At 38.2% G+C, this 25,585-nt stretch overlaps 1 protein-coding gene across 9 annotated transcripts in view; it reads left to right on the top strand.

The window, feature by feature from the left end:
- The first annotated feature begins 755 nt into the window (after positions 1-755).
- ncor2 (nuclear receptor corepressor 2) overlaps positions 756-25,585 on the top strand; it is a 152,897-nt gene continuing 128,067 nt past the window's right edge. For 5 of the 9 annotated variants that reach the window (XR_013201227.1, XM_077224504.1, XM_077224501.1 and 2 more), the window contains exon 1: positions 781-1,231. The gene's annotated coding sequence lies outside the window, so the exon portion shown is untranslated. Of the gene's footprint in view, positions 1,232-25,585 lie in introns of all 9 variants that reach the window. The other 4 variants (XM_077224506.1, XM_077224505.1, XM_077224503.1 and 1 more) reach the window with 1 other exon arrangement.

Below are 25,585 nucleotides of genomic sequence, written 5' to 3'. Positions count from 1 at the left end.
GACAGAGGGTGATTGATTTTTTATTTTGTATTTCTTCCATTTCCGAGTAATCACATCAACAAGTATCCTTGTCTCCAAGCTTCTTGCTGATGATCTTGTAGCCCATGTGCAGTTCTACAATCTGGTGGTCCCTGAAGTTTGACAGCTCTTTGGTATTGCATGGTGGTGGAGAGGATGGAATGGAAGACACAGATTCTATGGAAAGGTGTCCACTGAGATTAGGACAGGACTAATCTGTGTTCCACATGGGCACAAGCAATCTGTGGGAGGCAGAATTCTTGCTGGTTGGTTCATGTTGGGGATCACATACTTACTTCACTTGATCAAATGCTAATCAATTTACAACCTTTATATAATGCGTTTTTCTGGATTTTTTGGTAGTTTATGCCACCTGAAACTGAGTTTAAACATTTGATTTATCATTTGAGGAGCCATTTTGAGAAATGATCATGTTCATTTTCTTACAATATTCTTAAAACATTACATAGGCTATTATTTTTTTTCTATGCATGGCTTGGCTGCACAATTGTAAGTTTTTTTATATTTGCAGTTGTCAGATCAATTCTATCTATCTATCTATCTATCTATCTATCTATCTATCTATCTATCTATCTATCTATCTATCTATCTATCTATCTATCTATCTATCTATCTATCTATCTATCTATCTATCTATCTATCCTAGTTTACATAGCAGTGAGACCTATTTTAGACGCACTGGCCCTTTAAGAGCTGAGAAGCTGCACTTGACGTCCAGCGGACTATCGCTTAGCAAGCAGCACAGCACAGCAGTCAGTCAGTCAGTCACACACACACAAACACGGACTCAAGTCATTTCTGATCCGCAGAGATTCTCGTTCGGTCACTTTGTGTATTTACAGCCACTACTACGAAATAAAAATATCAGACAAAATGGGCACGAGCTGCTCTTCTCGAATAACTGCCGTTTGGAGATAAGAGGGCGGAAACGCGAGTAAAACAGACGGCGGAGAAAGAAAAACAGACGAGGAGCGCGAGAAGGCCGAACCATTGAGGGAGCGCGAGAGCAGCTTAGTTTCTCACACGACAGAAGCGCGGCGCTCAAGTGGATTTGGTGCTCAAAGCAACGAGGACGAAAACACGCCCGTAGCAAGTCGTACATGTGGATTATTCGTGGGCATTTCTTCATTTATTTCTCCTCAGAAACTACATAAACCTCCAGTAGCGACAGACCTTCACCTTCCACGGAGAGGTAAGTTACTTCAAGACGTTTATACCACGAGTCTGTCAGCAGTTTATCGGTTTTAAGGGCTTCTCCGATCCGTTTGACGGAGAAACAGGGTCTGTCGGGGGCTACGGCCGTTATTCCTTCACTGACCCTCGGCTAGATTGAATGAGCGTCGTAGCGCAAGGCGGAAATCAACCCCCCGTGAAGAATATTCGGCTAGTTAGCATAGCTAGCAGTGTTTATGCTTTAACGTTAGACGGAATATCGTTAAATTTCACCCGGCGCGTTACGTTATGTTTTCAGCTAGCTTTCTACAATTATATACAATGTTTTTGGCAAAGCACACTGTCACCTTTGAGCGTTTTTTGGTTTGAGCTAACGTTAGTTGAGTTAGCTCGGTTTATGTGGTCTTGTAAAACGTTAGTATTGAATGCTTAGCTAACCTTAGTTCTATAGTAACGCTGCCGGGTGCAAGCAGAGGATGAGGTTTATATTTTCAGTCTGTTTTAAAATTGTCTTCGATGTTAATCAGATTAGATCAGTGGTATTTTGGATTTCTTGTGAACATCTCATTATTGAACGTGTCTAGGTGCTGCAACATGGTCCTGGTTTAGAAAGAATAGCGCTAACTTACATAATGTTGTTTCTTTTAGAGCTTCGAACAAAATCGTTTTGTTAATTGACTGCTGTAACGTTACTGGTGTAGTAAAATAATTTTGGGTGAGGTTGACAGATCTTATGAAATATACATAAGGAATAAATGTTTGTATGTATGTCTCTCTCTCTCTCTCTCTCTCTCTCTCTCTCTCTCTCTCTTTCTCTTTCTCTCTCTCTCTCTCTCTCTCTCTCTCTCTCTCTCTCTCTCTCTCTCTCTCTATATATATATATATATATATATATATATATAATTTAGCGCCTATCAAATGTTTATCCCCCACTATACAGATAACATTAAGGGCTAAGGAGCATTAGTGCATGGGAATAGACTTCAACAATATCTGGTTTGTGATATATTTAGAGCTGGAGCTCGTGCAGTGACGTACTGAACTGAACTGCGATTATTTGTGTAGCACTTCACAAGTCTCTCCACTGCCTCACTGTTCCATTGTTTTCATGTGAAGCATATACTTTGGTTTCCTTCATTGTAGCCTACTGTAAATATCGCTCAGAAAGTGTTGAGAAGTCTTGCATAAACACGATGGTATAACATCTTTTGTGCACCTCCCCGCCCCCTTCACAAAGCTCTCGACGAGGCTGCAACTATACTCGCTCGCTTTCCATTTCTCGGATGTTGTTATTAAGGGTCAATAAATCATAGTGGATACCAAATGCTTGTCAACAGCTGTTGATTTGCACATGAAAGGCAGTGGAATGTGAAAAATGGAGGCTACACAGCTTAAGTGTATTAGTGTAATTGGAAATGGGCCAGCGGTGTGTTTTTTCTTCTTCTCTTGAGCAGCTTTCTTTCCCACTGTACATTAGAAGAGAACAAAGCACAGTGTCATAAGTGGACCAGCGAGATGCCTGAACCCAAAACATAACTGGCCTCAGACAACCTCTTTGCTCTGCAGGGCTGCCAGGACTCATGGCCAGAAAACAACAGATTTGTTTTGGACTCGCATCAACTCCAGTTCCACCCTCTGTGTTGAGTTTTGAGTAATGATATTCTTTCTCTCTCTCCTCTCTGCTCCATTCAGATTAGTGATAAGCATTGAAAATAAATGAGTTTGTCTTTTAAGCATTGTCTGGTGAAATGTGGAGCTAGTTTACCACTTTATCTCTGTCCATTTTCAAAATGCTTTGCATAAACTCTAATACATGGTGCACAGCAGTTTTGCAGCTGCAAGCTTTATTACAGCAGGCCTTTTCGTTAATTTATGTCAGATTCCTTGTTTCTCCTTGTATGAACTGCGGAACATGCTCAAGTAGTATTCAGGGACAAGATAAGGAGTTGATAGCATACAAAGTGTTTGTCCTTGACCATTTTTCATTTTGATAAATGAGCTGCTAGACTAGATCGAAGGAAATTAACCATTTGAAAAATGCTTTCTTTGTAAGCAGACTTCTTGGCTTGCCGTCATGCTGTCACTCTTTGTATTGACTGTGGTGGACCACTTTGCTGAGTTGCCTGTGTTATAATTGTTGGGTTTTGCCCAACTGCAGTGTTGCCTCTAAAAGCTGATTTATACTTCTGCGCGCTACACACAGCCTACGATGTAGCTACGGCATGAGTTCGACGCAGAAGTATAAATTGGGCTTAAGGCTCCAGAAGATCTGGTCCTGCAATCACTGTGCATATTTTATTGTTTCATTGTGGAAGAGAGCTTTGTTTTGTGTTATTCATTAAAGGTGTTCATCATCATCAGCCATGTCCATGTAAACAATATTTACACATTATTTATGTTTATATATTAAACTAATGTTCAAATGTTTGAGCTTGTTAATGTTTTTTTTAATGTTGAAAAATCTCTAATGCTCGCTAAAGCCCAAAGTATATTTCCGGCGTCATTTTTAGTTAGCCTAATTAGCATACGTTTGTTGCTTTAAAGGGCACTTTATTATAATAATCTTTTAAATACTGTTTTCACTACTTTCATGAAGTATTTTTACAGGTCTTTCCGGTCAGTGAATAGCCCTAGAAGACAGGCTATAAAAGCATTCTCCTTTCAGCCACCTTTGTGTTGAGTTCTGTTGCCTGCTATCAGCATCAGTTGTGTCATATCAGGCACAGTTAGATAATACAGAATTGCTGGAGTTCCCCCAGCGGTGGAGTGCTATCAGCATGACGTAACCACTAGTGTGCTGTGTGTGTAATGTTGACACTGCTTTGTTTGTTAGCTCAGTGAGGCAATAGTACCCTGAATCTGCTGTTGATGGCACCATATCTGGAGAGATGTTTATTAGGGCTCGGTAAAAAATATTGATTTCTGGATTTTTATTGATTCTCATTTTTACGAACCGATATCGATTCTTAAATCCCAAGAATTGATTAGGCTAGTCATCCTGTTTTCAGTTGATGAATGAATGGAACATTGTAGCGCACATCCCATCCAATAAACGCAATAGTCTTTGTGCTTTGTTACTATTGAAATGAAACAAAGTCTCAGATTTCAATATACGTCCATGTTCTTACAAAATTCAAAAACATAAACACCGTTTTGTCGCTGTGGCGTGAGATCGCTCTGGCGCAGCTCAGCTCAAGAGAAGCAGCAACGCGGAGTGCGCATGATCTTCTCTTCCACCTTAATAATACCAGTTACAGCGTGAAATAAACATGAATGAGCATCTGAAAGTGTTAAAAGAGAGAGTACAACTTATCGAAATCCGTTTCATCACATGGAATCGCTCAATCATTGTTTCAACCATGGAAAGACGTCAGTGAAACATCTTGTAAACAATGTCATGTAACGTCACATTTACCTCAGAAAAACCATATCCAGTGACCATAAACTCGTTAGTCAGCTAGAAAGATTAACTCTAGAGAGGAGCATTTTGCTAAATATATGCACCATATTACATATTCATTATGATTTTTTATGTTTTTCAATATTTAATGCATGTTTGAATAAATCTGGCAAGTTTTTATGACAGCCACCATTTAAATGTTTATTTCATATAACTTTATTATTAGAAAAATAAATTAAAGTGTAATTTAAGTGTTTGTATACAAATCAGTAATTTTTTACCTTCAATATTATAGTAGGCTATAAAGCCTTGTAGGCTACAACTGACTCCCAAGTTTTATTCAGGTATTCTACCTGATATCCAAAATCATCATTGAATCGTAATCGAATCGAATTGTGAAATTTGTGTCAATACCCAGCCCTAACGTTTATGCAGATCAGTCATGTATAGGTCCAAAATATGTTTCTATTTCTTTTTGACAAGCATTGAGTGAGATAAAGTCATTATTCTGCTATTTGGAGTCATAAAAGTGTAAAAATGGCTTGTTTTTGTTATAGTTTTAGTGTGAGTGTTGGAGGGTGAAATGGACAATCTCTATACATTGGAGCAAAACTACATGGTAATAAAGCTGTAAAGTCAAGTTTGTTTGCTTTTAGACAAAATGCACCATTGCAGAATGTTACTTAATCTTAATGACTTGATTCAATCAGAATTGAGCCTGACTGATCCTATTAACTAAGGCAGAGTTTTGGACTAACTCCCATGGCATCTGTCCTGCACTAGTGGTGGTCAGTGTGTGCTGTGAGTGTTGTAAACATGTGCCCATGGCCAAGTGTTTGATTGCTAAAAAAAGGCCAGAGTAAATAGGCTGCAAATACCATTAAGACTATTTGACTAATGGCTACATGCCAAAGGTCATGGAGCCTTTGTTTTTACTGCAAGGGATGTGTATGTTGGCGTTGTTGGTAGTTGGGTGGTAGTGTTTTGAACCATTTGAATGCAATATAAGAAGGTCATTTGATCTTAAGTGGTGGGTGTTTTAGAAGAAGTCCTTGATCTGACATCAATTTTGTATGTGGTCAGAATGGAGTACAAGTGCTGAGTGCTCCATTAAAGTTCAGTAAATGCACTGTCTGGAGGTCCTAGCTGTCAGTGTCCACCACTCCCCACAGCCCTTCACAGGGATTGGGCTAACAGCCACTACTCACCTCTCCTCTACTCAGACGCCTCCAGTTTTATCTCTACAATCAGATCAGTTCATCTTTCTTTGTTACACAATGGTGACCGGCTACACAGAACCACAGCTTAAAATAACAGCAAAGTCTTTCAGATTTTTACTGCTGATTATGATCTGCACATACTTGAATATTTAATGTATGCATGCCCATTCTGTCGATATGATAATTTTATCCAAGCACTGCTGACAGGTTTACCTTGTTTGATTTGACTGTAGAAGCTGATTATCACATGAACCCATCATATTCACAGCAGCATTTTGTGAGTAGTTCCTGCTAAGCAAAATAGAACTATTACAACTTCCCTTTTACCTACAGCTGTATTTGTTTGTGCTGTGTTTATGAATAGTGAGCAATCTTAGTTAGAATACATTCTGATACTTCTCACCTCAAATGTTTAATGTTTAATCAGTCTGTTTAAAAACAGATTATCTAAAAGTGAATGTTCGTAGTGTACTGATGTGTTGAACTAGCCGAGTGCACACTCAGCGTTTGTGCTCTTTGTAAGAGTTCTGCAGTTGTCAGCAGTGGTGTCAAGTGCAAGTGGTCTTGCAGTGGTGGCGGTCTGTGGAGAAAGTCAGTGTTTGTCTACACAACCACATCAACAGCAGCTGCCACTTCTATGACATTTTTAGTAATCTGGAGAGAAGCCAGCTAGAGGCACTAAAAATGTAGGTGTGCGTGTCTGTTTGCGTTCATGTGACACTGGGTGTCAAGTACAGCATCTATTCAGATAGTGATTGTGGTGTCGAGTGCTGGGGATAGACTGTATTGAGTGATAGAATGTATTTGTGTGTTCTACTGAGCCACATGAGCCCTGTGTGTTCCTGACATTGAGTTGACTGCAGGCAGAGTATGAATGCAGGCTCTTGCTTTTGTAGAGCAACCGAATTGTTTATAAAATTGAATGAGCATTTGAATGTTCTCCTGAACATATCGATTTTGTAATGTTTTGTGAAAGAAGTCACATTATGTTGGAGATTGTTACTTAACGTTTGCAATCCAACAAGAGATTTGAGTTCATTCAGTTCAAAACGGACTACAATAAAGCTCTTGAATCATGAAGTACAATGCCAAAAATGTTTGTAACAGAAATGTTTTTAGTGGCTGATATAATGCTGATATTTAATTTATCTATACAAACTTAGTTGACATTAAATATTTTTACTTATTTTTTCTCAATTTAATGAAATATTTTAAAACAAAAAGTGCATTATGCTTTTGTAAAGGCTGTCATTTGATGTTGAAACTGAAAATCACTATGAAAAGGCCCTATTTGAATATAGCAGTATTATAAATTATTTATCTCGGCGTATCATTATTTTTCAAGAATTCATACACCCTCATAATATTTTATCAAAATAACTTCCTTTTGAAGTGACATCTCTTCTCTGATGACGTGTTTAGTGGCGTCAGGAAGGGCGGGACAACCTGTCAAGCATCAATCCAATCAGTTCCCAGTGGATAAAATCAAGCCCAGCCATAAATATTTCTTCTTGTTCGAGAAGCAGTTTCTCTCAGATATAGCCTAGCTCACAATAGGGAAAAGACTATAACGAATTAAATTTCATGCCGATTTGAAACGAGAGATGCTTTTTTCAGTTTAGTTATTCAGCAAAGTGTACAACGAATAGGCCAATAATCCAAAATTATCAAATTTAGGCCTATATAAAATTGTATGCAAACATGTAAACTGCACATACAGTTTTGCTTTAACTTTTAAATTTAATTTTATGTTTTTACTCCAGTTTGTTGTTGAAATATAATAATTTACACAGACAGATGACAGATATTTTAAACATACAGTAAAGTATCACATCAGCATAATTACAACAGTCTTCAGTGTTACATGATCCTTCAGAAATCATTCTAATATGCTGATTTGCTGCTCAAGAAACTTTTATTATCAATCTTGACTTTTTTTTCAGAACTCAATTCAGCAAGGATGCATTATATTGATCAAACATTCCAGTAAAGACATTTATAATGTTACAAAAGATTATATTTCAAATAAATGAAATATAACTTTCTATTCATCAAAGAATTCTGGAAAAAAATGTCAACAACTTTTTTCAACATTGATAATAATAATGAATGTTTTTTGAGCATCAAATCAGTATATTAGAATGTTTTTTGAAGGATCATGTGACTGGAGTGATGACGCTGAAAATTCTGCTTTGCATCACAGGAATAAAGTAGGTTATATTTAAAAATATTAGGCTATATATAAAAATATATTCAAATAGAAAACAGTTATTTTAAATTGTCATTTAATATTTAACAATATAAATCTTTTTTTTTTTTATCAAATAAATGCTTAAATGCTGCCTATATATATATATATATAGGCCCATCACTAACTGTTTACACTTTTGGTAAAAGTAATCAGCAAATGCCCTGATGGCTGTGATATGAAGTTATCGTTGAAGACGAAAAAATTCAGTTAATAAAATCCATGGAATGCTTTCTGAACTTTGCAAGCAAGGTTTTGTATTTGATAACAATAGTACACCAATTACAAATATCTTTTTGTTTCTAAGTGTATTAGTTTGGTGATGTACCTCTCAAGTTTCAGACTGTACCTTTTGAGCAACTCAGTTATTTTATAGCTTGCATGTGATTTTTAATTCTTTAACTGACTATTTCAAACAGTGTTTAAATTCCCTGTTTTATCACCCATTCTCTTTGAGTGGATTTTTTTTCCAGTCTCTGTATCTAATGTCTGTGTTTTGAGTTAAGCTCAGCTGTTCTCTGGATTCTCAGAATGCTCGCGACACCCCTTTGCACTTCGACCTGAATATCAGAGTAGAGTTAAGGCTGTGTGTGGGCTGACTGTCATCTGTCTGATGTGTTTTCTTCATTCCTTACATCATCCTCAGCAGCAGTTGTACGGGTGTAATGTATTGTTGGTGACTCTCTCTGCCTCTGGGTTTTGTACACACTGGCCCATTATGAAACAAGCAACTGCTCATGAAAGAGGATGTGAGGGGTGGACAGATTTTGCGTAGCAGAGCATAGCAGCTGTGTGTGTGAAAGAGCAGGCGAAATTGACAGATGTGTGTGAAGATGAATAGAAAAAGACTGTACCTTCCTGCTATCAGCCACTTACTGCTGACCTCAAGGATCTTCTTTGTCCACACAAGTTACTCTCAAATATACATGCCAGCTTTAGGATTTCTTTGCATAAAACGAGATAGAAAATATTGAGTGTGTGAATTAGCCCAGTGATGTAACATTGTATCCATGAACGAAAAGCTTGTTTTCCGCAAGTAGCTTATTTTATTCAAATTTACAAAATCATGGGGGCCAGTTAAAAATCAAAAGAGGTAGGAAAAGTAATCAATTTGGGATGGAGAAGGATGGCCATGGGCAAGACAGTGGAAATTGCCTGTGGGAAAAATCCCTCTGACACATCCTATGTCCCATTATTTTCTTCTCAAGCCTGTAGGATGTCCAGAGTGGCCCATTTAGCGATATGAGCTGGCTGCAGCTCTGCATTTGGGATTTAAATATGTCTTTACCATCATCCCTTTAAATCTCCATGTGCTTGTTCTTAAGCTGTAATAAATTCTTTAGTCCTCATGTCATTTAGCTTGAATACTCCAGGGGCCTCATGTACAAAGACTTGCGTTGAATTCATACTAAAACATTGCGTACGGACAAAGTTGTAAATGTGCGTACGCACAAAAAAAAACAGATGTATGAATCTCTGCTTACGAAGTATCCCACGCATATTCTCTTTGTACATCCCAATTAACGTAAAAATGAGCGCACATGCACGAGCATAACGCCCCACCCAGTATCCTCCCTTAATTAAATACATTTAAATATGGTAATGAGTCCACTTTGGCAAAAGAAAGGAGTAAGAAAATGGCTAAAGCAAGCGGCAAGAGACGAAACTTTACAGAAAGTGAATCGGAGGTGCTAAAAAATAATATTTGGAACTTTGTCCTCCGGAATTAATAACAAAAGGAAAAAATATGAGTGGGAGAGTTTGGCTGATGCCGTCAATGCGGTGGGATCTGAAAGTCGCACTGTAAATGACCTTAAAAAGAAATGGTCTGATATAAAGCTGGACGTTAAATGGAGAACTGCTGCGCACTGACAAAGTGTGGGCAGAACAGGCAGTGGTAAAGGGGTCGATGAACTTACACCCTTAGTTGCCTCAGTTATGAGTGACACCTTACTCTCTGGAGTAGTGTCTGCTGCTGTGAGAGACTCGGATTTACTACAGGACTGCCACGAAGGTAACCAATATTATCTGCACATTTATTGAATGGAAATGTTTCCGATTCACATATGCAAATTATTCTTCAGATGGCGCCTTTATAGCAATGTGTGTGCAGTCGATCGCTCCGATTACATTAGGAAAACCGGCTATCGCTGCAATTGCGTTTTAATGTTTGGCTGGTCAACTGCATCATATGGGAACGTTATATACCTGGTAGACATGCGGATGATCCCGACCCATACCGCTGGCATTGCGCGGCTCAAACACGACTGGCTTATTCCTGAGCGGTCTGTCAGTTCCCTTTGGAAAGAAGCAGTTGCGAGGAAACCAAGTGTTGTCAGCACCTGCAAGGGAACGGGTATTGCGTGGCTCCTCGCTGTCTCTCTCTCGAGATTCGGACCCAACTCCGCACAGAGCTCCAAGAGGACAGCCCTTGGAAATTGAAAACGGCTGATAAGCCAGTCATCATCCTGGGCCAGAAAATCATTATGGTCCCTAAAAACTCGTTCTCTTCGGATTCTGTCATAGCAATGTCCTCTAATAAGGCCAAAGCTGCCATTGCCATAGACTAAGGGTTGTATCAATTTGCATATGCTTTTATATGTTCTTACTTAATTGCATAATTGATAGAATATTCCCATAAGGCTGGTGTGACAATATATGTAAATTATTTTATAAATTGCTAATTAATAGCAATGCTTCCCACAGGTGGTAGTGCGATAGACTTGTAGAACAATTCGTTGTGTAATGTTTGCAACTTAACTTCATTGCATGTAAGAGTCGCCAACGGACAAAAACGATGAGAAATGTACGTACGCCAGACATGAAGTTGGCGTGGAGGAACACACATTCTCACGTTAATTTCACTGTTAGTACATCCGACCGTGAGCGTGAAAGCTGGCGTAAGCAAAGATTTTGTGCGTATGCAATATTGATACATGAGGCCCCAGGTCTCTGGTCTTTACCTGATGTCTTGTACGAGAGCTGTAGCTTGTGGATTTTGTATGGTAGTTGGTTCCAGTATGAGTTTGCTATGTGTGTGAGTGAGTTTCTGGCAGCATAATAAAGTATTGACTCATGTGGAAGAATGCCCAAGACTTTACTGGAAGAGAAGCTATGCTTTCTATCAGTGTCTGTTGATCTAATATGAGCAGCAGTCTACAGTGAGCCGAGGTTGACTGATTTATCTATGTTAATCAGCACCAACAACAGCTTTCAGATATCTGCCAATATGAACTGATAATAGATGTTATTTCCCCCTCAATATAACACGTGACTGCATTCTGCACAGAGCCATTCACTCAAAATTAATGCTTTTGGCAGTGATCAACACAGAGAATCTAAGGTATGTATACATGTTGTTGTTAAATTAGTCAGTAGCTGCTTAAAAGGTACTCTATCTACTAGGGCTGTAGTCAACCAAAGAAATCCTTAGTCGACCAAAGTCCTGTCCTGCGCAACGATTAATCGACAAAAAAAAAAAAAAAGCGCGATGTTTTGCATTTTGATTGAACATTTATTAAACAATTGTCATAGATCATTTATAAAACAACAACGAAAAAACATCAATAATACATAAAACTATAATAATAATAATACAATTCTTTGAAAATTAAGTGATTTTTTTAACTGCAAAGTGAGGAGCTCTGTCCTAGGTCTATAGTGACAGTCACAATCGCGCACCTGACCACACCACACGCTACAAAAAATATAACTGCTACTTCCAAATAACGAAAAATCTTAATAAAAGCTCTCGTTTATACAGACTGTATATTCTTCTTTACTTTCAAAGCTGTGGCTTAACTTTCGTCCAGCCGATCTAGGCGTTTTAAAACAAACACACAAGAAACCCAAATAGCCTAAAAAACAATCCTAATAATAATAGGCTGTAGCCTATAGTAGGAAGACTTACTTTCGTTTTGTTACATTATTTAGGCTATTTTCAAATGCGTCAAGTGCACAAATAAAAATAAAAACATAAGAAAACACAATCTATTGAGTCACCATAATAAAGCCGTTAAGACTACTTATCTGCAGGCCTAGTCCACCTTTTTTATATTGTGGGCCAAAAACACTAACATGTCCACATTCTTGGGTAAAAGACAGTGAACAATAAATCCTCGACTTGTGAACAATAAATCCTTCTTTGGAGCTTTGGAAAATATGCGCTCTGCAGGAGTGGAGGTTGCAGGGATGCAGCCCGACAAAAGATTTAGACATTTTGTCACATATAGCACCTAAAAACGCGTAGAAAACGCTAGGTGCGCCGTGTTCTCCTTTTTCCAAAGCGCTTGGGCGGTTGCGCTCCGGAGGCGTCTGTCGTTGCTAAGCGCAACCATCAGCTGCGCTCTCCGTTACAGCAAGGAAAACGCTTACGGCAGTCTGAAAAGTTGAGATGTTTTGATCTCGATGTGGCGCGGACGTGCTTGGAAAAAACGAGCGCGTCGCATCGCGACCGCGTCACTTCCATTATGAGCGCGCATACCAGGCGCCAACATTTAAAATAACGAACTTGAGCGTGCAAAAGACGCGATATGTGAACAGGCCCTAAAGCCAAAACAAGTAGCGTTCTAACTGAATGAATGCAGCAAAACTACCTATATTCCTTACTGAGCGCGAAGCAGCAGTGGAGCCAGCCACAGGTGCGGTTCCTGAAAGGTTCTAAGCGGTTCCTGAGTATTCTAAACCGCCCTAAACTGTGGCGCTGTTACAAAATAGCCTAAATTAAATCATTTAAAGTTGGGGATAAAACATAGGCTAATTATATTTAGAATACAGTAATATATAACTGCTTATAAAGGATTAAATATCAAGGAGTAAATCAATGAAAATTTCTTTCTATTGGTAAAAAAAAAAAAAATGTGACTGGTCGACCAATGAGAATGTCAGTCGACCAAGACGGCATCGACCGATTAGTCGACTAAACGACTAAAGTTGACAGCCCTACTATCTACAGTGTATTGTTAGACAAAATCTGACTCGAATTTTTAGATCATGCCTGTCAGTTGATTTGATTGTGATTTCTATCCATCTAGTCAGATTGATGCATTTAGCAATATCTGTTTCATTTGCCTGTTTGTAGGCCTGTCACGATAACAAATTTTGCTGGACGATAAATTGTCCAAGAAATTATTGCATTAAACGATAGTATTGATAATGAACGATAATATTGTCGTTCTGAGACCATTTTCATCTAAAATAATGATAATGGCACTAGTTTGTGTGTGTGTGTGTGCTCGCGTCTCAAATGAGTATGTGCGCGGAGAGTTTGTGTGTGTATGCTCCGTCTCATTGAGTTTGTGCGCGAGTTTCTGTGTGTGTGTGTGTGCACTAATAATAATAATGCACTAGTTTGTGTGTGTGTGTGTGTGCTCGCGTCTCAAATGAGTATGTGCGCGGAGAGTTTTTGTGTGTATGCTCCGTCTCATTGAGTTTTGCGCGAGTTTGTGTGTGTGCGTGCGCGCGCGCTCGCGTCTCATATGAGTGTGCGCGAGTTTGTGTGTGTGCGCGCGCGTCTCATATGTGCGTGGAGAGTTTTTGTGCGCACGAGTGTCTCATATGATGTGCGTGGATAGTTTGTGTGTGCGCGCATCTCGTTCTCAGGTGTGTAGAGTTTCCGTGTATGTGCGCGAGCGACTTTAGGTGTGTCGTTGTGCATTTCATATGTATTTGTTTGAGCATTCAGCAGGATACATGTATGTTTGACTACTTAATATATGTGTATGCAAGACAAGTGTTTCATGTGTGCGTGAATTAAGTTTGATTTAAGCCATAGACGGCTCATATGAGGGTGAAAGAGCGCGCGCGCTAGAGAGGGACGCGCTACGGTGCTCTGCAATCAAATACGATTGTAAATAGGCTCAGTAAAAAAAACAATAATAATAAAAAAACATTCGAAAATTAACCTGTGGCGGTCAGCGTTGATATTGTTATCCAGTCTCTTTGAGAGAGAGAGAGAGAGAGAGAGAGAGACGAGGAAAACAAAACAAGCATGCAAATGGTAATTTTCACAGCCGGAAAAATTATTGAGCTCATTTTTTTTATCGTGCGATTAATTGATTTGATTATCGCGACAGGCCTACCTGTTTGTGTGGAGCAGACTTTCTGCACATTTCACAAAAAGCTGCACATTTCACATAGACTCCTGGGGCCAGTTGCACCAACAGGGTTTACGCCTGGTCTTAAGGTAAGTAGGTCTTAACTCAGCATTCTAAGTCCGACCTAATAGTTACGACTGTTGCACCATCCAGGCTTAAGTCCTCTTCTCGCTAAGACCGGGCGTAAATCTTACGCCTAGTCAGTAGCAGGCGTAAAGTCAAAATCTAGGCATATACTAGCGTTAATAGGCCTATCCGTTTTCCGACAGATAATGTTTCTATAGTAACCACTAAAAGCAAGTGATTGTTCATTGAATCGTTCAAATAATTTGTTAAAAACGGTCAAAAAATCTTCCTGTCTGTTGCATGAAGACTCTGCTACAGTTTCATTTTGAAATTCTCGTCAGCAAAATAAAGGGGAAAAAAACAATATTCACAATTGTGTCTAAAAAGTAACTCACAATGTTAACTCATTGTTAATTTAACTGTTGTATAAAATAAATATCACATTTGCAATTGTACACATGAAAACGGCCCTTTTAATAACATATGATATAAATATAAGACAAAAAAACTTATTTTGGGACATACCTATAACTGCAGTGACACATCACGCAGTGAAAACAAGCACGAGAGACAAATGTGATGTCAGCTCGCAGTGCCTCGTCCATAGTTAAAACAATGATTACAATATCATCATAGACGATACATTACGCACACTCCTAAGCACATAAAGAATGAACTTACAATTGAACTGACATTTATTACCAACGTTCTTCTACCTCACCTCTCGCGTGCAGGAGACAGACGTAATGCTGCTGCGAATGAAGCGAATTGTCACGTGCTGAATGTACAGCTCTATTAACTGAATACTATTTTAACCCCTTAACTGTCACATTAAAAATGAAAGTTTCAATTATTAACTGAAAGTCCTTTCCTTTTTCTTGATCCTCCATTGATATGGCTACAAGTTAACCAAACAGCGGAAGATAGTTTACAACGTAACCCCAGCAACGCATGCTGCTAGGCAACCGTGGCCATTCACAGGAACGCGCATTGCTAAAACCAGGCGTAGTTAAGCCTAGGCTTAAGTTTGGTTGGTGCAACCGACGTTAGGTTAACTCTAAAGACTGGTCTTAACTAAGACCTACTTAGCAGTTAGGACCAGGCTTAGTAAAGCCCTGTTGGTGCAACTGGCTCCTGTAGCTTCTAGATATAGCCTAGTGTTAATTTCGTTAACTAAACCCATGACGAACGATGTTCGTTGACAAGCTTTTTTCTCATGACTAAGACGAGACGACTATGACTCAACGGTAATTTATATGATAACTGTGACTATATCAACATGTAATATCGTTGACGAAAAAGACAAGACTAAAATGTAGTTTAAACATTTTTAACTTTACCAAAATCTCTCTATTTTTGTCCGGGAAAACATAGACAAAATATTACAGACTGCTGTAAGCCTCTTTTTTTTTGTTAAAAGGAGTAATCTTTGTAATCTGGCCATGTGCATGCGCTATCTTTATACTGTGGTAGAAGCACTGATGATTAAAAACACAGAGAAACAAGATGGCTGGAGTTCAGCGATCTCCATTGAGATATTCAGTCTGTGTTCTATCATGAGCCACTTGCGCTGTTCACTGCGACTAAATCTGCGATCAAACCTTTTCCGTGATGAACTGCAATAAATCCAAATACGGATTTTGTCTATTGTTTACAGTTGTGGATTAAATGTTCTTATATGCAACAAGTCTTTTTTGCTGTTGTTTTAATTTGGAATTACTCATAGAAATTTCACTGTTTTAATGTTTGAGAGAAGTTACTTTAAAAAATTTTTTTTTAACGGTTTTCATAATGTAGACAGTGTTTATTTATATGATGAATAGCCTTTAAAAAATCAGTACACCAGATGAGGTAAAATTAACCATGCGTCTGAAATGTGTTTGTTGAAAGTGCAATAATTTTGATGAAATGTAAAAATACATTTCTCAAATGACAACAATCATTGTGATTCATTATCAGTTTAACCATTATGCAGCTTGACCAGTTTTCATTGACTAAAACATAAAAAAAACAGGGCAAGGTTCTCTAAATAGGATGAAAACTAATAAGTCGATTTGACTAAATCAAAAAAAAAAAAGCTGACAAAATGGACATTACCTCTAGGCCTCTAGGCCTGGGCTGCCCCATCAGAGGCAGACAGTGCCAAGAGACTAAGACATTTAGCACACATACACTACTCGTCAAATGTTTGGGGGCAGGGTGGTATGATTTCTAAATGGTTTTTGAATAGTTTTGAATACTCCAATCAAAACACTCACCATGCTCTCCCAGCTAATTGGGTGCTGAGCAGTGTTGGGTAAGTTACTCAAAAAAAGTAATCCATACAAATGACTAATTACTACTTTAAAATTGTAATTTGATTACATTACTGATTACTGCATGTAAAAGTAATCAGATTACTAATTACTTTACTTTCAAGTTACTTTGAAAACCTATTAAAAGTCCAAGAATACACTACAAAGTGAAACTCAGTTCTTTCCGTAATTTAATATCGCAGAATACAGACATCCCAAGTCTCCTGGAAATTCCGGGAGTCTCCCGCATATTGATAGCGGCTCCCTGATGCCCGCAAATTAGTTCAAATCTCCCCGAATCTAGAGCGAGCGAGAAAGAGCGCGCATGCGAGACAGAAGAGAGGGCTGTTCCTCAATATGTTCTTGTGGACTTGTGAAACGTCATCAGTCGCTGCCCAAGTACTGTTCCAATTCAAAGTTCATATCTAGCCAAGTCCAGTTCAAGACCCCTGATGTGTTCCTGATCCGCCCCTTTTACCCAGGAAAAATCGAGAGGTGACTTTAACTTTGTAGCCTATTAGAGAGCTGACTTATGTTTGACTGAACTGTTTGCTTTATTTCTAATTGTACAGCTTCTTATACCTTTTAGGCTACTTATACTTTTATACTGGATATTATTGAGCATTAAAACTGACATTTAACAAAAAGAGAGGGTTGTGTAATTTTATTTTATACATTTTAAAATATATAGAATATTTTTTATATTTATTTTACTATACATTCTCTTCACTGTATGTACATGTATAATAAAATAAAATGACAAGCCTGTCTCTGTTAAAGGCACAATACCTAAGATTTTTGCATTAAAATATCCCAAAATCACAAGGCCAGTGTTATATATTTAGTTAAGGTGATAACTTACAATATTCCAAATGTTTCAAACAATGTTTAAATCGCGAGAAAATTGCGATTTTAACCAAGGAAACGGGGCTTGTGAGCAGGGGTGAGCTGGGAGTCACCAGTCAATCGCGTCATATCCGTGTTACCCTCGGTTTCCGCTCGTACTGCGTGGAGTCCTGGACAAATGCGGAAGTTATAGTTGTGCGTTAGCGTCTATCAAGCAACAAACGTCAGCTTGTTTCGCGCATTTGTTATGGAATGGAACACAATTATTCTTTTGCGGTTGCAGCTGGTTCTGTCGACAAAGACAAGTCTCATAAACGCAAACGTCAACGAACGGGTCAACCAAACGACCCAAGAAGAATTTGGTACAAGAAGAGAAATAAAACCAGGATCAACATCGGTGTGGCATTTCCTAAATGGAGAGAACTTCGTGAAAATCTCGAACTAGAAAGAGGTGCCGATCTTGCATGTTTTAATTGACAGGTGAGTAACACCGTGTTCTGTATTCACTTTTCATGTCAGTAAAGGATTCAAAACAATTAGTATTATTGTTAGAATGTCTTGTTGTCTATGCATATGATGTGAAAAATCGTAAGGTCCTATTCACCGCGAATACTTCTATGTAAATAAATATACGATGTTCTACATAAAGATTAATCAGTCCTTTGGCAAATGATGTGGGTATGTTCAAATGTACTTTAAAATGCGCAGCGTTAGCACAATTCAACAAATACAGTAACATCTGTGATAACTAATTTACTATTAAACCTTACTTTTCTTGCGGTTATTTCAGTTTAATGAAAAAAAAGCATGTCATTAAACGCAACATTTATAGAAATCGAACTTTACCTCATCCATGAAAATTAATTTTCGATTCCCGTCTGACTGATTTATCCACGGTGGAGTTGAAAACAACAGTTCCCATCATTCCGCGCTCCTTCAACGTCATCATCAAGCAAAGCCGTTATTGTTGTTTTGAATGTAGCGCCCTCTAGCGGCATAAAATCTTAGGTATTGTACCTTTAACTTTATACATTGGCTTCACATTTTCTTTAGAGCAGTTAGCACACCTGAGTTAACTAAAATGAAATGCCTCCACTGACTAGTCAAAAATGAACTGCACACTTGAGTCAACTAAAATTAAATAAATGCCTCCACTGACTAATAAAATAAAATTTATAATACATCTAAAATGTTAAATTAAAATGTTAAATTCTTCTTCAAAAATACCATCATGTCCACATTCTTAGGTGAGAGGCTTGCTCTCTGTGCTGTAACAATGTCCCCTGCTGTAGAGAACACCCGCTCACTGGGGACTGATGTTGCAGAGACTCCAAGGAAGCATTTAGCCAACCTGGCTAAATGGGGAAACTGGCTCTCTTTGTCCTTCCACCATGCAAGTGGATTTGACTCCACTTGAAGAGTCGGCACTTCCTTGTAACGCTGCACCTCCTCTTTCACCATTTGAGACAGAGACTTGGATGCAGGTGTGCTCGTCTCCACTGGAAATAATTTTCCAAACAGTTCCACGATTTGGTGCTCTTTTGGCTGGAGGGTGACATTCACTGCTGGATGCCACTTCTGACTGCTCCTTTGAGGCTTGGGCCTAACATTAAGGACAAAGCCACAAAATAGTTTTAAGCTACTATTGCTAATTGCAATTCATATCTGACAAATAAAACTACCAAAAACATAGTGATGCTCGTCATATCTGATGATCTAAGTTTCTGTTTAGATTTTGGAGTTTCAAAAATGATATATGTAAAGTGCTTTTCAAATGACATATTTACTACTAGTAAGATATGTTGCAGGTCTGTGGTATTTATAAACAATGCATTTTATAAAATGTATTTTTTTTAAATGTATTAATTAATTTTAATTAATGAATCAAATTTATTAAATTAACTCATTTTGGAATTAAAACAAAAATACCTGTGAGGGATGGTATTCTGCGTTTGGTCTCATCCAGAAACGGCAGAGATTTAAAACGTGGGTCAAGTGCAGTACTCATATGAAGAAAATGCACAAGTGTTGAGTCTGGGTATCTGTTGGTGAAGTCGGACACAATGGCAGATTTGACATGTTTCACAACTGCTGTATCTGTGCAACTCACGTTCATAGATTCCAGAATGGTGTGAATCAGTGGCATTATCATTGAAACGGTTGGCAGCTGTTCAGTCCTCAACAGAGCTGTTACGTTTTTCAGTGGTTTGAGAACCTGAACAATGTCCTCAGCTACTTTTACATCTTCAGCAGACAGAGTAACAATATCCTTAATGTTCCTCTTAAAATTCTTGTCTGTAAGTGCTGAGAAAACAGCAGCCTGCTGTTCAAGGTAGCGCTCAAGCATGTCATAGCTTGAGTTCCACCTGGTGGGGACATCCTGGATCAGCTTGTGTGTAGGCAGTTGGAGCATCTCTTGTTTGTCCTTGAGCACTGCTGCAGCAGTAGTGCTTCGATGGAAAAAAAGTGATAACTTTTCTCACTCTGCCTAAAAGCCATGACATCTGGTTAACGCCCATCCCCGGTTGTGAAGCCAGGTTAACAGTGTGTGCAAAACATCGAATGTTTGGTGAAAATCCGGATGCTTTAAATTCATTCACTATGTTTTTGGTGTTGTCTGTTGTGACGGGAACAGTCGCGTTTTCTCTGTCAATTTTCCACTCAGCTACAGCTCCCTGTAATATTTCCGACAGATGATCACTTGTATGGCTTTCATAGACAGCGCGTGTCTGGAGAGGGGGATTTGCAATTACCCAGTTGTCGGTAATATAGTGCGCTGTGATTGTGATGAAGGACTGAGTTGCACGGGAAGTCCACCCGTCTGTAGTTAAAGCAATGAATTTTGCATTGCTCAGGTCCTCCACCAGTTTGGCTTTCACTTTGTTGTAAAGTTGAGTCAAAACATTCTGACTAAAATGCGGTCGGCTCGGTAGTTGATATCTGGGCTCTAACACACGTAGCAAATGCGCGAATCCATCGTTCTCAACAACTGAAAATGGGCGCATATCCAGCGCCATGAAAACACCAATTGCCTAGGTAATTGCTTGAGCACGGTCTGAGTCGGCCTGTAGCTTAATTTTAAAAGCAGTAGAAAGAGTTTCCTGTTTTTGAGGTCTTTTATGTATGCTGCTGATGTCAATGTTGGGATGATGTCTCCGGAGATGTGCTTGTATGTTAGAAGTGTTTCCCGTCGTATGAACAACTTTTGTGAAACACTTACGACAGACGGCGCGCGTTTTGTCTATGAAATGATTTCCATTATTGTAGTCCACTGGAAAACCAAAATGTGCCCACACAGGAGACGTAAATGTGACCGGAGGGTCTTCAATCTCAATTTGCCGTGGAGTTGCCATCCTGAAGTGCGTATGTAAACGTAAACTCCCAAGCGTGATCGATCACACAAATCACATGACATGCACTTTATTAAGTAAATAATATTATAATAATATTTAGTAAAACTACAGCTCTTATTAGTTGTTAAAAGTGTACTCATTAATTACTATTTAATCAAATATCAAGGAAGAAAAAAATAGTTTTGTGACAAAGTGAAGTGAGAGTTGGGCCGGTGCAGCAGGGGGCGGGGCGCGTTCGGTTCGACATGAGAGTATCGCGGTTCGAAACCGTGGCTGTTGTATCGCGTTTTTTCGGTTCGGTTTGAATATCGTTACACCCCTAATTCTCAGTGTTGAGAAACGTAGTCTGCATGTGTTACGTTATTGAGCTAATAATAACTAAAGTACTTAAGTATGTTACATTATTATTTTGTATGAAAACTAGCGCATTAGTTACTTATGGATTAAAAAGTACCGTTGTATCAGTGCTGCGCGAGCTCTCTCTCACAAACACAGACCGCGCGCACACAGAGAGAAGATAATTGTAAATTGACGGGCTAAGTTTAAATTTTGTTTTTGGTTGTTTTTTTCTGTCAAAATGTCAGAAAGCATTTTGTATTATCCATCCGTGTTTTTAAAATTCGTTAAAAGACAGACGTTTTACTGTTAACACAGCCCCTTATTTCGGATTCATCTAAACTTATACTTGATATTCTTTTTAGAATAAGTGGTTCGTTTTGCTATTATTGGACTCCTGTCTATTCATTGTCAACTATTTTCAATATGTTGGCATTGGCTAACGTTTATTCAGCTAATGCGTGTCCTGTGTGTCTTGCATTGTCTCAAAAAAATGACATTCCCCCCCCAACCAAAAATTTAGAAGGTTGGCAGGTCTGAAAGTAACATTTTTATGCCCTAAAGGGCTCGAATTTCTGTGCGGAATTGCGGGTATTGCGCATCATTTTAATCATTCCCGCAGGTTTTGTGTTTATAATGCGGGAAATTCCCGCAAACATTCATTCAATCTAGCATGTTGGCCTATGAGTGAATTTAACAGATTATAAGATCAAATCAGTCATTTTAAAACTTTATGCGAGACGCAATTTCACAAACAGCGTGAGTGATTCTGCCAATGCCGCGTCTTCTCTGTCTCTCAAAATGTGTTGCACAAGGCAAGTCAATCGCGCTGCACTGCAGGTGGCGACTCTAGACTCTCGCGTTTCAGGAGTCGGGACATATGATGGAAATGTCACTTGCACAATCGGGCCATTGCATCGTCACTAATGTTTATAATTTGTGCGTCTTTTTAAGTCTTACCTATTTAAACATTCAAGCGATTTTAAACCGCATAACAAACAGCTTGTGAGTAACAAAACGGAGTTCTTTTTCGCGAATTATAGCGCTTTAACGGTCAAAAAAACACAACATTGTCTTAATTCCGGTCTTGGGGAGTATCCTCTCAAACACAATCGGTTATGTCTTAAAAAAATAATACAAAAAGAAAATGCATGTGACACTACAATGAAAACAGTATGGGCCGTTCACGTTACGTCTTTTGCGCGCTCATCCTTTACTGAAACGTCTTCGTCTTCATGGAGAACATGGCTCATGATTGCTAAGCAACAGGGAGCCCTTTTTAAAAGAAGAGCAAGTGGCGCGGACTGCGCTTTACACGCAACATGTGAAAGTTGGATCTGTGCACTAGCTCTTAAAGTGAGAGTAGCCTAAAATGTGTCTGTCATTATTGTATATAAAACAACAAAAGATAGCATTAATTGTAAGGAATCAGGATTAATAGCCTATGTATTCAAATTATACTGGACTAAAAGACTATTCCGTGTTATTTTACATTTGATTACTTTTTTCTGTTTCTGTAGTATTTCTGAATACTAGTGTTATTAGACCTAAACTTTTCTCTTTATTTCATGTATTTATTTGTGCTACTTTTTTCAATTTAATTCAAAGATTGAAATCAAGCTTTCTTTTGTTGTGTAAACTAAAAAAAAATGACCCCATTGTAAAAACACAAATACAATGAGTGAGCAAACATTTAGCTGAAGGTATTTTAAAAAATTGACAATTGTCTAAAAAACTCCCCCCTCAAATTAAAAAATCCCCCCCATAAGAATAACCTAAAGGGGGATTTCCCCCCTATTTTCCAAAACGAAATTTAGGCCCTGCCCTAATTAGGGATGTTAACGATTAATCGACGATCGATTAATTGTCGATAATACATTTAATCGATAAAATATATCGATCATTGTAGGGCTGCAACTAACGATTATTTTGATAATCGATTAATCGGACGATTATTTTTTCGATTAATCGATTAATCGGATAGAAATTAAATTAGATTTTTTTTTATAACTAAATAAAACCGTAAATCAGGGTATTTATGTGTAAAAGTGTACTTTAAAAAGTGCAAAAGCCACACATTGAGTTTTACTAATATCAATATTTGCATTGTTTTTAATGATAATTGCTGATGGCAAGTTGACAAACATGATTATTGTTAAAAAATGATATCAAACATATTATGTTTTAACAAAATTTTTGTTAAAACAAATTTACACAGACATGTTGTTCAGATGTGAATATCTGAACTAAAAACAAACTAAAAACATCTAAAATATATAATTCATTTAATTTTTATTTAAAATTAATTATATATAAGGAATATAAGGATAAAGAATATAATATATATTATATATATAATATAGAAAATAATATAATATAAGGATAAATTGATTAAATAAATATAGAAAGACTGAAAACAATTGTGTGAACGTAGAGCCGCAGTAGATCGCGTTTGAAAAACAATTAAAACTTAGTAGACAAATGCTATAAAAAGAGAACGGAATGGAGGTAACGTTACCCAGCAAGCTAACAGGCTTGAGTAAAGGACAGGAGAAATTATGCATTAGTGCACAAGCATTCGCTGAAAACCACTGAGTACAGTGACTAAAAAACAATATTTTACTGCTGCTGTTATTAACTGCCTTTGTATTTAATGCTTCACTTTGTAAACACCGTTTTAATTTAACCTATTTCTGCGGTAGCGCTATTTTAATCCATCACTTACGTTGGGAGCGAACTGATTGCACAACCTGATGCTCGAGACAAAATACAGACATCCCGGAAGTCCCGGGAGTCTCCCGCATATTGATTGCGGCTCCCTGATGCCCGCGAATTAGTTCAAACTCGCGAAATCTAGAGCGCGCAAGCAAGAGCGCGCATGCGAGACAGATGAGACTGCTCCAAACCGTGTAGCGCGCGCGCTCGGTAGAGCGCCTGAGGGAGAGAGACCTTGCGTGTGTGTGCGTACCAGTAAACGCTCCCCGTGACGTAAGCAGACCAACTAATCGATAATGACATTCGTTGACAACGATTTTCATAATCGATTATAATCGATTTTATCGATTAATTGTTGCAGCCCTAGATCATTGATTAAGCAGGTTCATGGACGTGCGTGCTGCTCAACCGCGAAATATGTAAAGCGAGCGTGCCGGAGTTATGTTTGGGACCATTTTACACCATCATGACTATAAGTTTGCGTGTGCATTCGCAGCCTTTTGTTTTGTGCAAATGTAAGTTGTAATATTGTGCTTATTTTGTGTAGTCCTATCTATATCTGAATAATCTCATATAGGATGCATTTGGTTAAAAATGCATGTAAAATGTATGTAGTAAAGTGTATGGTGATCCTGTTCAGCTTCTGCGCACGCAGCTCAAACAGCAATGCACGACTAATAATGACTATTGGGACTGTCCCATTACATAACATTTTAAAGAGAACCATATTGTAATAAATCACTGAATTATTTTGGTTTAGTGTCACGTTGTTATTTTGGCTGTGTTGCATTGCTCCAGGTAGAGCGCGCCCACAACATGAGTCTTTCTGAAGGGCACGTAACAAATTCACTTATGCATTATCGTAATTTTGTGCAGATATAATTTGTTGTTATGTTTAATTTGTCATTTATTTATTAATCTCACATAGGATGCGTTTCTTTGAGTTAAATAACACGCTAGCAAAGTGCTCCAGTTTACCGGTATTCATTCAGCGCATGCAGCTCAAACAGCAATGCACGGCTAATAATAACGATGATTGGGACTCATTTGATCATATTACAAAACATGAGAACACTATTTTATTAAATCGTTGTGAATTCATTGGGTTTAGTTGCTTTTTTCAGCGCGTTATTCCAGGAAGAGTTCCTCCACGACAGTCACACATTCTGACAAGCGCATCTGAGATGCCGTTGGTGACACTTTGTATTAGTCGTTATTTGATAATTCAATTATTAATTTAATTAAATGATCAATCACATCGAAACATTTTACAATCCTACTAGCCCTTTATTTAGATTAAAAAACATTCTCATTCATTTGGTGAGGATGAGGAACAAGTAGTTTTGAGCAGCATTTACAGACCCTGTCATGCAGTATTAAGGCTAACGATTAATCGATTAATTGATCGTTAATTTAAACGACAATCGATCATGGGTGTGAAAACGCCCTAAGGTAATAACAGATAAAATAAAAATTAAAACTCAATTTAAAATGTATTAGTAAATGTTGAATTTAACAAACTAACAATGAATAATAGGCTAGTTCTACAACGTTTGTTAACCTTAGCTAATGCTAAAATTGATTAAAATCTTATCTTATTGTAAAGTGTTACCATTTGATATGGCAATATGTACTTTAGTGTTCTGTATTCATACCATTTCGCTGTCTGTGTTTTAATTGTGCATCTGAAGTGTCAGCGCTCTCCATATAATGTGTGATCTCCGTGCAGCGCGCAGCCTCACGTGTTACCTAAACAACTCAGCCAGTGATAGTTTGTTATTTGTCCTCTAGAGGCCGCTC

The sequence above is a fragment of the Siphateles boraxobius genome, unplaced genomic scaffold, assembly GCF_051911475.1.
Source record: "Siphateles boraxobius isolate OS27281-9 unplaced genomic scaffold, OSU_SipBor_1 9, whole genome shotgun sequence".
In the NCBI taxonomy this organism is placed as follows: Eukaryota; Metazoa; Chordata; class Actinopteri; order Cypriniformes; family Leuciscidae; genus Siphateles; species Siphateles boraxobius.
The sequence above is the reverse complement of the archived record's forward strand: the minus strand, read 5'-3'. Positions and strand labels throughout refer to the sequence as shown.